The 14,363-nt window shown below is 44.1% G+C and overlaps 1 long non-coding RNA gene across 1 annotated transcript; it reads right to left on the bottom strand.

Moving 5' to 3' along the window:
* On the bottom strand, positions 1-5,516 carry LOC147645720 (uncharacterized). The gene is made up of 2 exons (XR_015282197.1): positions 5,179-5,516; positions 1-221 (listed from the first exon to the last, which is right to left on the bottom strand). It is a non-coding gene; the product is annotated as an uncharacterized LOC147645720 (long non-coding RNA).
* Between the last annotated feature and the right edge of the window lie 8,847 nt (positions 5,517-14,363).

Genomic DNA, 14,363 nt, shown 5'->3' with positions numbered 1-14,363 from the left:
TTTTAAGTCTCAGGTCCCCAGTCGGGCTAATCACTTTCTAATTATTAGTTTGTTTTTGGTGGCTCCACAGGTCCCTTAATTCGACTTGCATGTGTCCATCCTTTCTCAGCAGTTCGGACTGCAGAATTAGTTGTTTGCAGGACTTGATATGGTCCCTCCCACTTCGGTGTTAGGGGATTCTCTTTCCAACTTCTTATCAGCACCCACTCTCCCGGTTGTACCTGATGTAATATAAAATCCAATGGTGGTCTTTGAGCTAGCATTCCTTTTTCCCATAATGCCTTCTTATACTTCATTAATTTTATTAAGTATTTATTGATATATTGGTCACTCACATTTGGATGTGTTTGAACTTCTTCTATATTATAAGGCATCCCATATAACATCTCAAAAGGGGAAATTCCCAAATCTGCCCTTGGCTGAGTTCGAATATTTAGAAGGGCTAGTGGAACACATTTGACCCATGATAGTTTTGTTTCCATCATCAGTTTAGTAAGTTGTTTTTTTATTTCCCCATTCATTCTTTCTACTCTCCCAGAACTTTGAGGGTGCCAAGGGGTGTGTTGTTCCCACTTTATTCCTAATGCCTCCGACACCTCTTGAGTTATTTTTGATGTAAAATGGGGACCTTTGTCAGAATCTATTGTCTCTGGTACCCCGTACCTGGGAATTATTTCTTCCAATAACACCTTTACAACTGTTCGTGAAGTTTCCCTAGATGTAGGGAAAGCCTCTACAAAATGGGTGAGGTGATCCACTAGGACCAGGAGATATTTAAGTCTCCCTACCTTTGGTAGTTCTGTAAAGTCAATTTGAATATTCGCAAAAGGTCTTTTTGCCAAGGGTCTCCCTCCATAAGGTAATTTTCTAAGATTCTTCCTATTTGCTTTTAAACATGGGAGGCAGCTTCTAGTAATTTGCTTAGCTAAGTCTCGAATACCTGTGCTCATATACTTTGCTGCAAAATAGTCTACTAGTCCTTGTGCTCCCCAATGTGTCCTTTGATGTATTTTTTCTAATATTCTTTGAGCTATAGCTTTTGGTAGTACTTCCCGGCCATCTGGAAGGAACCATCTCCCCTCTGAGTTTTCTACCGCCCCTGTCTCTGGGAGTTTTAATCTCTCTCCCTCAGTAAATTTACTTCTTAAACCACTATCTTTATGTTCCATAATTTCTTCATGCCCCCCTTTTTCTTTTAGGACCATTGTCCGTAATGCCGCCCGTTTTGCCTCCTGATCTGCAGCATTATTTCCCCTACTCTTCAAGTCCATTCCCTTCTGATGTCCTTTCAAATGAACCACTGCCACTCTTTTGGGCCCTCTCAGGGCCTTTAATACTGCAATTATGAGTTTTTGATGGACTAAATCTTTTCCTTGGGAATTTATTAAACCTCTTTCTTCCCACAATTTACCAAATTGGTATGCACCACCCCATAACTATATCTGGAATTTGTATATATTGTCCCCTCCTTCCCTTCTAATAATTTCAATGCTCTTAATACTGCATACAATTCACAAGCTTGGGCTGACCAAGATTTATCTAATGAACCTGATTCTAGGACTTGCAAATCAGGTCTTCTTACTATTGCATAGCCTGTTTTCCTCTTTCCTTCTATTACTCTGGAGGATCCATCCACAAACAACTTTTCTCCACTTTCCAATTCCTCTTCTTCTAAATCAGGTCTAATTTTGGTCTGTTCCTCAATTGTAGTTACACAATCATGTATCAGGGATTTTCCTTCGGGTTCTCCATACAAAAATGCAGCCGGATTTTGTAAAGTGGTGGTTTCTAATATTAAGTTTGGGGCCTCAACTAAAATTCTTTCATATTTTAAAAGTCTAGCATCTGAAATCCACTTATCCGCCTTTTGTTGTAACACCCCCCGAATATTATGGGGGGACATTACCTTCAAATTACTATTAAAGGTAATTTTCCTAGCTTCCTCTACCAGCAGGGCACATCCTGCTATTACTTGTAGACAAGTTGGCCAGCCTTTACTCACGGGGTCCAAGATCTTTGATAGATACCCTATCGGCTTTTTTTCTCTGCTCACTCTTGAGTCAGGACTCCAAAGGCAATTCCATCCTCCACATTCACAAACAAATAAAAAGGTCTTTTTAAATCTGGGAGACTCAAAACAGGAGCATGAATTAAACTCTCTTTTAGCTCTTGAAATTTTTCTATATCTTCTAAACTCCATTTCATTAATCCCTCTTGTGTCAATTTATGATATAAAAATTTAACTTTACCACTATAATTTTCAATCCACTGTCTACAGTATCCTGTTAATCCCAAGATTTGACGTACCTGCCTTTTATTTTTTGGAATTGGTAATGATAAAATTCCTTGTACTCTCTCAGGATCTATCTTTTTTTTTCCTTCCTTCAGATAATGACTTAAATATTTTACTTCTTTTTCAACAAATTGGAGCTTTGCTTTGGATACTTTCAATCCCTTTAAACTCAGAAAGTTTAATAACTTAATACTCTCTCTCCTTACGTCTTCTTCCTCTTTCCCAGCTAAAAGTAAATCATCCACATATTGTATCAAGGTCACTCTCGGGTCTATTTGATAATCCTGTAAAACCTGTTCTAATGCTTGCCCAAATAAATTAGGGGATTCCGTGAATCCCTGGGGCAATACCGTCCATCTCAGTTGTTGTCTCCTCCCCGTATCTGGATCTTCCCATTCAAATGCAAAATAATCTCGACTAGCCTCATCCAGAGGGCAGGCCCAGAATGCATCTTTTAAATCTATAACACTGTACCACAAACTGTCAGGCCTCAACTTACTTAGTAACGTGTACGGATTTGCAACTACGGGAAACAGTGCTACTGTACGTTTGTTAATTTCTCTTAAATCTTGTACCAAACGATAAGTCTCATCTGGCTTCTTTACTGGCAGTATGGGTGTGTTAAAAGGTGACATACATGGTTCTAATAGTCCCTTGCTTAACAATCTATCAATTTCCGGTTTCAACCCTCTTCGTCCCTCACGTGACAAGGGATATTGTTTTATTCTGACTGGAATTTCTGGGTTTTTAATAGTGACCGAGAATGGGGTTATTTTCAGTTGTCCCACACTCTCAGGTGTATACCACACCTCTGGGTTTATTTTGTCTTCATCTTCCACTCTTAAAGGACATAATCTTATTTTCCACTCCCTATCAACTACATCTAAATGTATCCCCAATTCAATAATTAAATCTTGTCCCAACAAATTATAATCTGCTTCTGGTACTAACAAAAAATTTCCCACCCCAATCTTTGACTCTGATTCTATTAGGACATCTTTAATAACCCCCACTTCAAAGGGTTCCCCCTTTGCTCCCACTACCGTGGCAGTTTCTTTAGATATACTACATCCTATAGGTAAAAGCTGAATGGTTGATCTCTCAGCTCCAGTATCCACCAGGAAGGTTACTTCTTGGTGCTGGGGACCCACTTTTAGCTTTATCAAGGGCTCTTTCTGGTGGTCTTGGGTCCCTAAAAAGAAGAGCCCCTGACTCCCCTAGTCTTCTTTGAACATCTTTTCATCCTTAATCCTTACCCTACATTCTCTTTTAAAATGTCCTTTCTTTCCACAGTAAAAACAAGTCTTATCATTTTGTTGTTCCTTTGAATCCCTAATTGGTCTCTGTTGTTTCCCTTTCCATGTTTGATCCCTACTCTCTCTTACAGCAGCCGCCATCATTTTAATCTGCCGCTTCTGAGCCTCCTCTTCTCTTCTAACATACACTTTTTGTGCTTCTGTCAAAAGTTCATCCAGACTTTTATCTTGCCACCCATCCAATTTTTCTATCTTCCTCCGAATATCCTCCCAGGCTTTTGCCACAAATTGTGTTTTAAGCAATGCTTGTCCCAGTTGAGTATCTGGATTCATTCCAGAATATAATTGAAAATTTTTTCTTAATCTCTCTAACCATTCTGTAGGAGTTTCATCTTTCCTCTGCCTCTCATTAAATGCTTTATTAATATTATGACCCCTTGGAACTGCCTCCCTAATTCCCTGGATTATAATAGTTCTTAAATCCTGCATGTGTACTCTATGGGCTGGATTCTGATGATCCCAATGGGGATTTTGGAGGGGCCACTTTACATCGGCCAGTGGTCCCTGGGCATGCTGAGCATCTCAGATACGCATTCCTTCCCTTCTAATCATGTTTCTCTCTTCTGCCGTGAATAAAATACTCAAAATGGATTGTAATTCTTCCCAAGTGTATATATTAGGTCCTAAGAATTGATCAACTCTTTCTGCAACTCCCAACGGATCTTCCAATAAATGCCCCATCTCCTTTTTAAAATCTCTGACATCCCCCGAATTAAGGGGGATGGATATAAACCCTATTCCAGCTTGGGGGCCACCCATTGGCATCTCTCTTAATGGGAACAGGTTCTCCTGTCTCCTTCTGGATCTACTCCTGGTAACAGGCCCCACCTCTGGCAGGTTGAAATCCCCCTCCTCGGGGTTTGGAGGGGGAGGAGGAAGAGCTTGTGGTGGTGATGGTGGTAGTGGTGGTGGTAGTGGTGGTGGTAGTGGTGGTGGTAGTGGTGGTGGTAGTGGTGGTGCAAACGGAGGGCGGGGGATTATCAAAGCATCTTCTTTTCGAGATTTCTTTTTCTTTCCCTTCCCCTCCCCCAAATTCTCTGTCAGCCTAAATATAAAAGCCTCAGGATTCACTACCCAGATTTCTGCATAAGCACTTTCCTCTGGGTTAAAGGGAATCTTTTTTCTTACCCATGAATTTAACTTTTGTTTAACCCAATCTTCAGTTGATCCAAATACAGGCCAAAATACATTCCTTGAAATTTCCTTTCCTCCCCATACTTCTACACAATAATGAATCATTTTTGCCTTATCCTTATTTTCTGTTCCGGGGAAATGCTCCCAGTACTCTAATATAAAACCCGACGGACTATCTCTAGGTACCGGTGGGAGCTTAATGGATACAGGTTGCTTGCTCTTCCCCTGTCCCATTCTTCCGGAGTGCCTTCAATCACACAGCCGCTCTCGCTTCCCCTCGTTTGTGGCCCACGCCCTCGCGGGCCAATGGGAACCGCACTACTTGAGGGTCCGCTCTCGCTTGGGGAATCTGGCTGCCAGTCCCCCTCTCACACACACACCACTCGCCACACTCCGGGACCCCGACCCCGACCGAACGGCTCTCGTAATACTCACGCGTCCTGCGTCTTCGTCCGGACACTGTGCACAGATTTTAAGGGGTCGACCGGTCTCCCTTTTGCTTATTGCTTGGATCTTTTAGGTTCGTCGGTACAACTGAGGCAGAAACCGGTCCTCCGGACCGCTGAATATTAAAGCGGGGGCGCCCACCGGTGGTACCGAGAATCCGTCCTGCAGATTGTATCCGAGTCACGGCACCAAATTTGTTATAAATACACAAAAAAAAGGATATATAAGAAAAGGTTTTTATTAATTATAGCAAGCCAGCAATACGCAAAGTCGGCGCCGGGCGGCAGGGAGGAGGAGGAGAAACCTCTTCCCACAGAGCTGCCGCCGCTTCCCGCTTCCGTGTCTGTCTTTTATTTGTTTCGGCCTCCTGGTGATGTGGCTTTCCTGCGGCGTTTCTGAGCATGCGTCTCTGGTCATTAGATGATCTTTCTCTGCCCTCTTGTGGTCGTAGAAAGGGAGGCTTCAAGTCTTCTTCACTCCTGTTCCATTGACCTTTTCTCACAGTTTCTCTCTCCAAGTTTATCTTGTCCTAGTGTTCCAGGAATTTCTGCTAGGCTGTTACTAATTATGCCAACTTCAGCGAGTTAGTGGCCTTCAAACCCCTTTCTCAACTTTATATCTAAAGTACAATTTCGCAAAGCATTCTATCATATCTATATATTTAGGCGAACAAAAGAGCTTCTATCTATCACAATGGAAATGTCTCGGTGTTGAGAGACAGGTGTCTGCTAGGGAGGGCAGGAGCCTCCCTTGGAATGAAAAATGTAGACCCCCTCCCTCCGAATTATGATAATCCTGAAATCAAGGGGCTCTCAGGCAGAGATCTGGGGATAGGAATGACAGTTTTTTACTAATATTTATACCCAGGCAAACAAACAACAATAACTACAGCGTTAGCAAGAAAACAGAACCAGGGACCCTGTGACAGCTTTCTGGGCTGAGACGGGAAAGGATGGAGGAGAGGCTTTGTTTCACAAACCCCCTCGGGTTGGCAGTCAGTGCTGGTGCTCCTGCAGGGCTCTGAGGAACACTCAGCTGGAACAGCAGGGATGAGCTGAGATCCCGGGCCAGTGGCTGAGGTGGATCAGCAGCTCCGTGGTGGTGGCTGGCACTGCCACACGTCCCGGCAGGACAGGGGGTGCGAGGCCACCAATGAAGAGGGAAGAAGGAGAAGAAGCAGCAGCTCCATCTGGGTGATGGAGAAATTCCCTTCTCCCCACCACGACAGCTCTGCACCCAAAGTGTTCTTCTCCGAAGCTGAAGAAACCACCAAACTGTCCCCACCTTCCCCCCCTGGGCCCAGCCAAACTCTTTGTTTTTCCTCAAGCAGCCACCAAGTACCCGCAGTTAAGTTTTCCCTGCAAGTCATGAGTAAAAATTCCACAGGCAAGCCAGAACTAAATAGAAAATAAAGGACACCGAACCCCCAACACCTGTAAGTTGTATCTTGAGAGTCAGCCAGGATCTCTGTTTGCCAGAAACACCTCTGAATTTAATCAAGGCATTAGTCATCAAAATTATTTTGAAAATTTAAAGATCAAAGTAGCCAAAATACTCAATGTAACTAATTGCTGGGTATGTTCTCAGCTCAGGTTGGGAGGAATGGGGTTCCCTCGGAGGGCTCACCCTGTGGGGTGGCCAAAACTCTGTCAATGGGCTCTGACTCGTAACGGATCCAGTGCAGGGACACTCAGAGAAAACTGTGCTGTGGAACACAGGAATGCAATTATCAGTTTTACAGGATTGACTGAGATTTCCCTTCCGGAGAAACCAAGCCCTGTTCTAGCTGGAGGCCACAATGTGAAAGGATTTCTGTGCTTTACCATCACAAGCTTACTCATTCTTTTTCCTCACCCTCATTCACGTTAGGAACAGTAATTCTGTTGTCCATGGAGCTGGCACCTTTTGAATTCCAGAATAATGTCCCCAAGGTCCTTTGCTGTTCTGCTTTAATGCGCTGTCTGTGGCTAACAAGGCTTGCTGGGGTCCTTTTCCCTTCGGCTGGAGAGGTGCTGGGTCCCAGTCCCTGAGGGACAGCCAGGCTCTTGTCTGGAATTGGTGTGGAAGTCCCTCAGGGTCACATCAGCCTTCACATGGAGCCCTGTGGATCTGAGCATTTTCCAAAGGGGCCGTTGGGGCAAACAGGGAGATTTGGTCTGGCAGGGTCTGTAAAACAATATCCCATCCCATCGACTTGTTCTGGCAGAGAACACTTGGCTGCAGGGACATATTCCCATTGTTCCTGCACAGGTCTCAGGATTCCAACAGTGTTGTCTTTGCCCAGAGCTGTTCCTTCAGCTGGCTCGGGAGGGCCATTTGGCCTCTGGACCCACACTCTGGCTCCTTTATTAGGACTGCTGGGTCCAAACTCCTTTTATCCACAAATGGAGGCAATTTGAAGTGGATATTTTTTCTTCACTATTATTTTTTCAATTGCGATATCAATATTTCTTCTACCTTGTCATGGGGTTGAACAATCAAATCTTGTTCACTATTGTTTAACAGACTTACTCCAATTTCTCCTTGATAATCTGCATCAATTCCTCCTCCCATGACATGAACCCTTTGCAAGGCCAAGCTCCAGTGAGCAGTTATCAAACCAAAGTGTCCTGGAGGAATCTGAATTCTTATTCCTGTATTGTAAACTCTCATTTGCTTCTGATTTCTCCTAATGAATTCCAGTGCATGAAGGTCCAGCCCTGCAGCCTCTGGGGTGGCTCTGGCAGGGGCCATCACACCCAGAACAATTTCCCAGGCAGTCCAAGTCTCACTGTCCATGGCTGTGTTTGCAAATTGGGTGCAGCCGTGCACACCCAGGGGTTTCCATTTCCCAGTGGGCCCATTGTTAAGGGCATGGAGCCCATCTGGGAGATGGGTTCTCCACCGGGACAGGTTCCCATCTCCTCATTTTATCAACTGCTCTTTTAACAATTGTTCAACCAATCCTGCCATTTGTGGATAGTGTGGTACATGAAAAACCCAGCAGTCTTAATCACTGTGTTTTTCCCAGGAACAGACAAAGCATTCCACATCACAGCATCACCAAACCCTATAAAAACAGCCAGTTTTATCCCTTCCTCCTTTATTCCTTGTATACAATTCACAAAGTTTACCATTGACATTTGGGTCTTTGCTAGTCCTTTTTTGTAGGGTATTTTAGTGTTACAGTGAGCAGCCAAAGGATACAAATTGGAATTGTCAGCATTATTTCACATTATTGATTTTTAGTTATATATATAAATATATATTATTGTGTTGTTATTATTATTGTTATTGTTATTGTTATTATTATTTTACTTGGACAAACAAACCTGAGCTAAAGACTAAGTGACTTCTTCTGTCACTCCACGTGGGAGCATTCCGAAAACATTTGTTCCTTCTGTTGGTGCTGTTAACAAAATCCCTCCTTGTCTTCCCAAACCCATGAGTTCTTTTCCTTTTTCCATATGCAATGTTTGGATGCATTTTAAGACATCCAGCGGTTCAGCCTCTTTTAACCGACTGCCCCACTGCTTGCACGGTGCTCCGACCTCAGCCCCACTCCAGAGCCAGCGAACTCTGGGGAGAGCTTCCCTTCTGGGAATTACAGATGGGACTGATTCCTTACATTTACATGTTAAAAGTGACATTTTGTTGTGATCTGGCTAGACTTTGCCAGTTTTGTTTCAGCAGCGGGCAGAGTCAGCACCAAAGGCACAAACACCACCTGAAGGAATCAGTGTCACTTACTGCAGCTCCAAGCAGCAAAAGATGACAAAAGGAGCAGCTCAGCAATGAATCCAATCATCAGTGCCAAAGATTGCCTGCAGGGATTAACAAAGATCCAGTACCAGTTCCCCTCAGACTTTGCCATCCCCAGATCCACCCATCAGCTGGGGAAGCTGTCACAGCCAAGGGCTGGAGAGCCACTCCAGACACTGGGAATTCCTGCAGGTGCCTCCAGCCACAGGTGAGGCTCCAACCCCGCTGTGAGAGAGGGCCCAGATTTGATAGTGCTGAATAAACAAACTGACAGCACTTCTGGTGTGGGAACATCTGGTTTCATCCTCCTCTTGGTTCCCTACCAAAGCCTGGCCAGGCCTCAAGGAGGAACCAAGGGAGTCGACCCTGACCATACACCCCAAACAAGGCCAGATGTTGGGTTTCATGGCCTTGTCTGGCTTCTGAACACAGAAAGGTCAATCCATGTTTCATTGATGAGTGGATACATCTATCACAGCATTCATGACCATGCATATTTCAGTAATGAGCAGTTGGACAGATAACCTTTGGCTGGAAGGTTCATTCAGAGATCACCTTTGGCTCAGGGCCTGTTGTTCAGGCCTCACTCAGGGCCTGTTGTGCAGACCTTGGCACTTCAGAAACGAGGTTTAGTGGGGGGCTTGACACTGCTGGGTGACTGGCTGGACTGGATGAGCTCAGAGGTTTTTTCCAGCAGAATGGATTCTATAATACCAGGATTCTATCTGCTGCATTCAGCTAGGTCCATTACTTAGCAGCATTACTTTAGTCCAAAAGCCCCTCTTGCTCAGCTCTTGTGGCCTGAGGCTTCAGCTCCTTCAGCTCCTGGTGCTGAGCTGCTCAAGCTGAAGGAGACAACTGGGAGAGAAGAATAAGTTCATCCAATTCCTTCTGGGACATGGAGAGGGGAAATGTGAAAACAGGAGCATTTTTTGGTGTGGCCTCTTCTCTGCTCTTCACACTTTCAGTGCTTTGAACCAGCCAAGAGCTTTCTCCAGGATTCAATGAAGCAGCTGTTCCTGCTCCCAGCTCTGGCTCTTCCCAGTCTCTGACCTTGACTGGTTTTGTCCCTCTTGCTGTGCCCTCTGTTCCCCCAGGGGGCTGCCCCAGACTGAGGGATCAGATCCAGGCACTGCTGCTGCTCCCTCGGGACCAGCCCCAGTTTGGTTGTTGCTGTCAGTGCCAGCAGAAGCCGTGGCTGGAGCAGCAGGTGCTGACAGTGCCCCAAGGCCCGGGGCTGGAGGGGTCCCTGGGCTGGGGCTGGGAGGGAGCTGCCCCTTGTTCTCCCTCTGCCTCCCGCAGAGCTGGGCCGGGCACAAGTGGGGCAGCAGAGCCAACAGGGAGCCTGCGAGTCTCTTCCAGCCGTGGCTGCTCAGAGTTTGGCCTTGGAGCTTCAGGTGGGCAAAGGCAGCTGCTCTGCTCCCTCTGCGTGTGCCCGTGTTCAGCACTGCTGCTCCATCAGTCTGTGCCCAGCAACGGGGGAAAGCCTCAGCCCTGCAGGGCCAGGAGCTGCCGGGCTCTGCCTGAGCAGCTCAGCCAGCGGGAAGGGAGCTGCTCCACACGGGAACCAGGAGCAAAGGACATGCCTTTTCTAGGACATGTTTTCTGTAAAAAAAACCAACAAAAACATCAAAAGCAAACAAAAAAACCCCCCCCCAAAAATATGAAAGATAAAAATTACCCCCAAGTGTGTAGTGAAAAATCTTCTATAACACTGGAGTAAGAAAGAGGTAACTGATCTTTTGAAGAAGAGAACTCAGCTTTGATTTTAGTTCCTTAGTTTGTTCACGTGCTAGTGAAAAGGATCCATTAGCTGCCTTCCTTGAGAGATTTTATGGATGTTTTCCAATATTAAGGTATTTTACACTGCAGTTAAAGGAATAGGAAATTGAAATACATGTTCTTCATGACTGTGTCTTGAGTGTAAAAATTTGCAGTTTGAAACTTGGACCTAAATGATGAGTTCGGCGGGAGAAATGCAGCACTCAATATGAATGATCAGCAAGTCTCATTTATTGGTAACTCTAAAACCACTTATATAGCATCAATAATTAGGCTCATACATAGTGCAAAAGCAAGCTCATTCTTGGATATTTTCATTTAAGGTCAACTCCACCTAATTCCACATTCCTGTGATCGCTCATCTATGCTGAATTCACATTCTTCTGATCACAGCGTCCTGTTCTCAGTTAACAGTTATCACTAAGGCCTTCCTGACCTTGCAACATCTCACACCAACTGTACTCTATTGTCTCATTCTTTCCCAGCTAACTGCTGCATGGGAACATGACCTTTGCTCTCTAGCCATTCCTCTACAATTCCCGTTTTCTTTTTGTACTAACAAAACTGTAGAAGTAACCCTTTTCATTATGTTTAGCAAGCATTGCAGTATGCAAGGAATAAACAGTAGCACAATCACAATGATCAATATAACAACAATTGCCATTTGTGCCAAATATTTTAACCATCCTGTGAGACCTAGGGATTGAAACCATTCCTCTAATGGATTTGTTTCCATGGTTAATATTTTCATATTGTCCTGTAGTTGTCGGAGATGAGCATGAATAGACACTGAATGGTCAGAAAGATTCATGCAACACATCCTATCAAAGTCTTCACAGCCATGGCCCTGTGCCAATAGCAAAAAATCAGTAGCAGCTCTATTCTGCAATACAGCATGCCTAACACTCTTCATATCCAAAAGCAAATCAGACAAAACCTTTGATGTAATATTAAACTGTTTTCCTGTCCCAGGTGTAAAAACAGATGACACAATCACTGTAGGACGTTCCCAAAGTTCAACCTGATCCTTGCATTCTGGCCCCAATTGGAACACACTTCTCTTTGTTCGTAACCTGGTTCTATTGGCTCCTCATAGTTGCTGTATAGTGGGTGCAAACAATGTCAATTTCCCAAAATAACAAGGCCCTCCATAAATGTTTGCTGGCAGTCCTTGCCATGCACGATCTCCACAGATTAGAAAAATACCAGGTGGTAATTGCAGAGGTGAACTGCTAGAATTTACCTTGTGAGACCAATTGCCACAGTATGCATCATTATTTTGCAAATATAGCAAATTTTGTGGAGAAACATTTGTACCATTTGGCCCATGAGACCTTTTTGCATGATTGTTCCTAGCCCAATTGACAAAAGTTAAACAATAATTGCTAGGGGCTGAGCCTAACAGTCTTAACTCTCGTGGCTCTGACCCGGTAACATTTAAACCTGCAGCAATGTACCAAATTTGAGCACCAATGGGATTTGCTGGGATTAAACCTGTGTCACAAATATTGATCGTGAACTTACCTGATGGGATTTCACATAATGTTTTGTTTGCTTCTTCGGGCGTTTTCCAATTCTTTGTCCATTTTTTAAACATTGTGGCATTGAGTGAATCCTCTAAAGGTGCACCCACTAAACAAGTTCGAAAAGGATCTGAAGGGGTGGCCATTGAAAGGCAAAAATTATCTTGTCCAGTTTGATTGGCCCACATTATCCACATATTTTGTCTTTCATCAATGTCAATCAAGAGCCCTTCATTTCCCTTTATCATGGTAAACCACTACAACAACCGAATCAGAGATAGTCTCTTAAGGACTTTAAAAAGATTGTGGCAGTTCAGCCAGCATCTTGGCTGGATCCCATGTGAGATCTTGCTTCCCTTTTCTTTTACCCCTCTGCCTCGCGCGTCGATTCAGTTGCTTCGAAACATGGGGTGTTCCATCTTCTCAGCAGCAGGGATAACTTTCAGGAAAAGACCCTTTCTCTCGAGACTGCCGTTTTAAGAATTGCTCCCAATTTTTATTTTTTACCCCTGGAATATCACACCTGACCTGTGTAAGTGTTTTATGAGAGCGTATTGTGGTTATTTCAATAATATACGGCAAAGGGGTATTAGGATGATAACAATAATTTTCTGGATTAATCCCAAAAGCAAAAATCTCCCACCATCCTTTTTCAAATTGTCCTGTTTGTATACCTTCCTGTAATGCAACCTCAGTGAAATTTCTTTCAAAGTTGTAACACTCTGTACAAATCCCTCTTGGGGATCGACCCCACTTAGAATGTGTCCACCACTTTTCTTTACACACTTTACAAATGTAACATACAAAAGGATAACATTCACACTCTGGTACTGTATACAAGATTTTCAGGTGAGAGTTCATCAGATCCCGTCTCTATGTTGCTGGCAGAGAGCGAGAAGTATCTGCAGAATTTTCTGGATCAGCTGAAGGTAAATCCCTGGGATCAGCAGGTTTAGTCCATCGGCTCGGCACCCAGACAGGCCCTGTGGGGGTAGACACACAAAGATAACCACGTCCCCAATACAGTACCTTGCTGGGACCTCCCCACAGACCTGTTTTTGGATCTTTATAAACCAATCGGTTTGCCCTAGCATTTCTTTCTCCTAAACCCACATCCCATTTGTGACTACAAATATGGATAATAGCAAAGGCAGCAGTCCTCAACTTTACTGCTCTTTGAAGCTGCAAAAACAGTTCATATAAACGAGGGTTTTTTACTTCCTTTATTTCTGCTTTTTCAATACGTTCACTCACTCCTGCAACATATAAAGAATCAGTTACCACATTAACAGGACCCTTAAACTGCACCAAAACCCAAACAACAGGGACTAATTCCAGAGTTTGTAATGTGTCCTCCTTTTGAGCTGGAATAATGTGATGATTCCGTTGTCCTTCCGAATCTTGCCACGTAGCAGCAGCTGTGCGAGATTTCTTTCCAGCATCAGTGAACACCGTTGATGCCCCTGGTAACAGCACAAATGATCGTTTGGGCTTTTCAATCCAATTCTGCTGGCCTATCCATCGTAGTGGTATTCCAGGCACCTCCTCAGTACTGACCACACTGCTGTTGTCAAGCAATGCTTCTTGCAGTGTGGAGCTGTGAATTAAATACCAGTCTAAAGTGTCCTTTTTTATTGGTATCTGAATGACAGCTGGATCTGCACCCATAATTTGTCACAATCGCTTCTACCTTCGTTTTATTAAATCTGCTAAAATTTCAATTTTTTGAATTAAGGTATGTCTCTGTTGTAGTGGTGGCAACAACCACTCTAGTACCCATATCTCCCCTGTTTTCTTTTGTTGCTGTGTTAAAGCACCGATGAGATGTTGAGGTCCAAACCATACAGTAAGGTTGATGTCCAAGTCTGGATCTCGCCTACGAACAACACCTGTCTGGATACAGTCCATTATTTTATTGAGAGCTTCTTGTTGTTCACTGGTGACCTGTATAGGTGCTGTAGGATCAGTACCTTTCAACAAAGGTCATAAGGGTTGTAAAAGTTCATTAGAAATACTCACAACAGGTTTAAGGCATTGCAAATCTCCTAGCAATCGCTGAGCATCATGAACAGTATGAAGTGACATGTTCAATGACAGTTTCTGAGGGGCAACATACTGCTCAGTTAA

Source organism: Cyanistes caeruleus, unplaced genomic scaffold (genome assembly GCF_971803275.1).
Source record: "Cyanistes caeruleus unplaced genomic scaffold, bCyaCae1.hap1.1 HAP1_SCAFFOLD_183, whole genome shotgun sequence".
Lineage (NCBI taxonomy): Eukaryota > Metazoa > Chordata > Aves > Passeriformes > Paridae > Cyanistes > Cyanistes caeruleus.
Note: the sequence above shows the minus strand (reverse complement) of the source record. Positions and strands in the feature narration are given on the sequence as shown.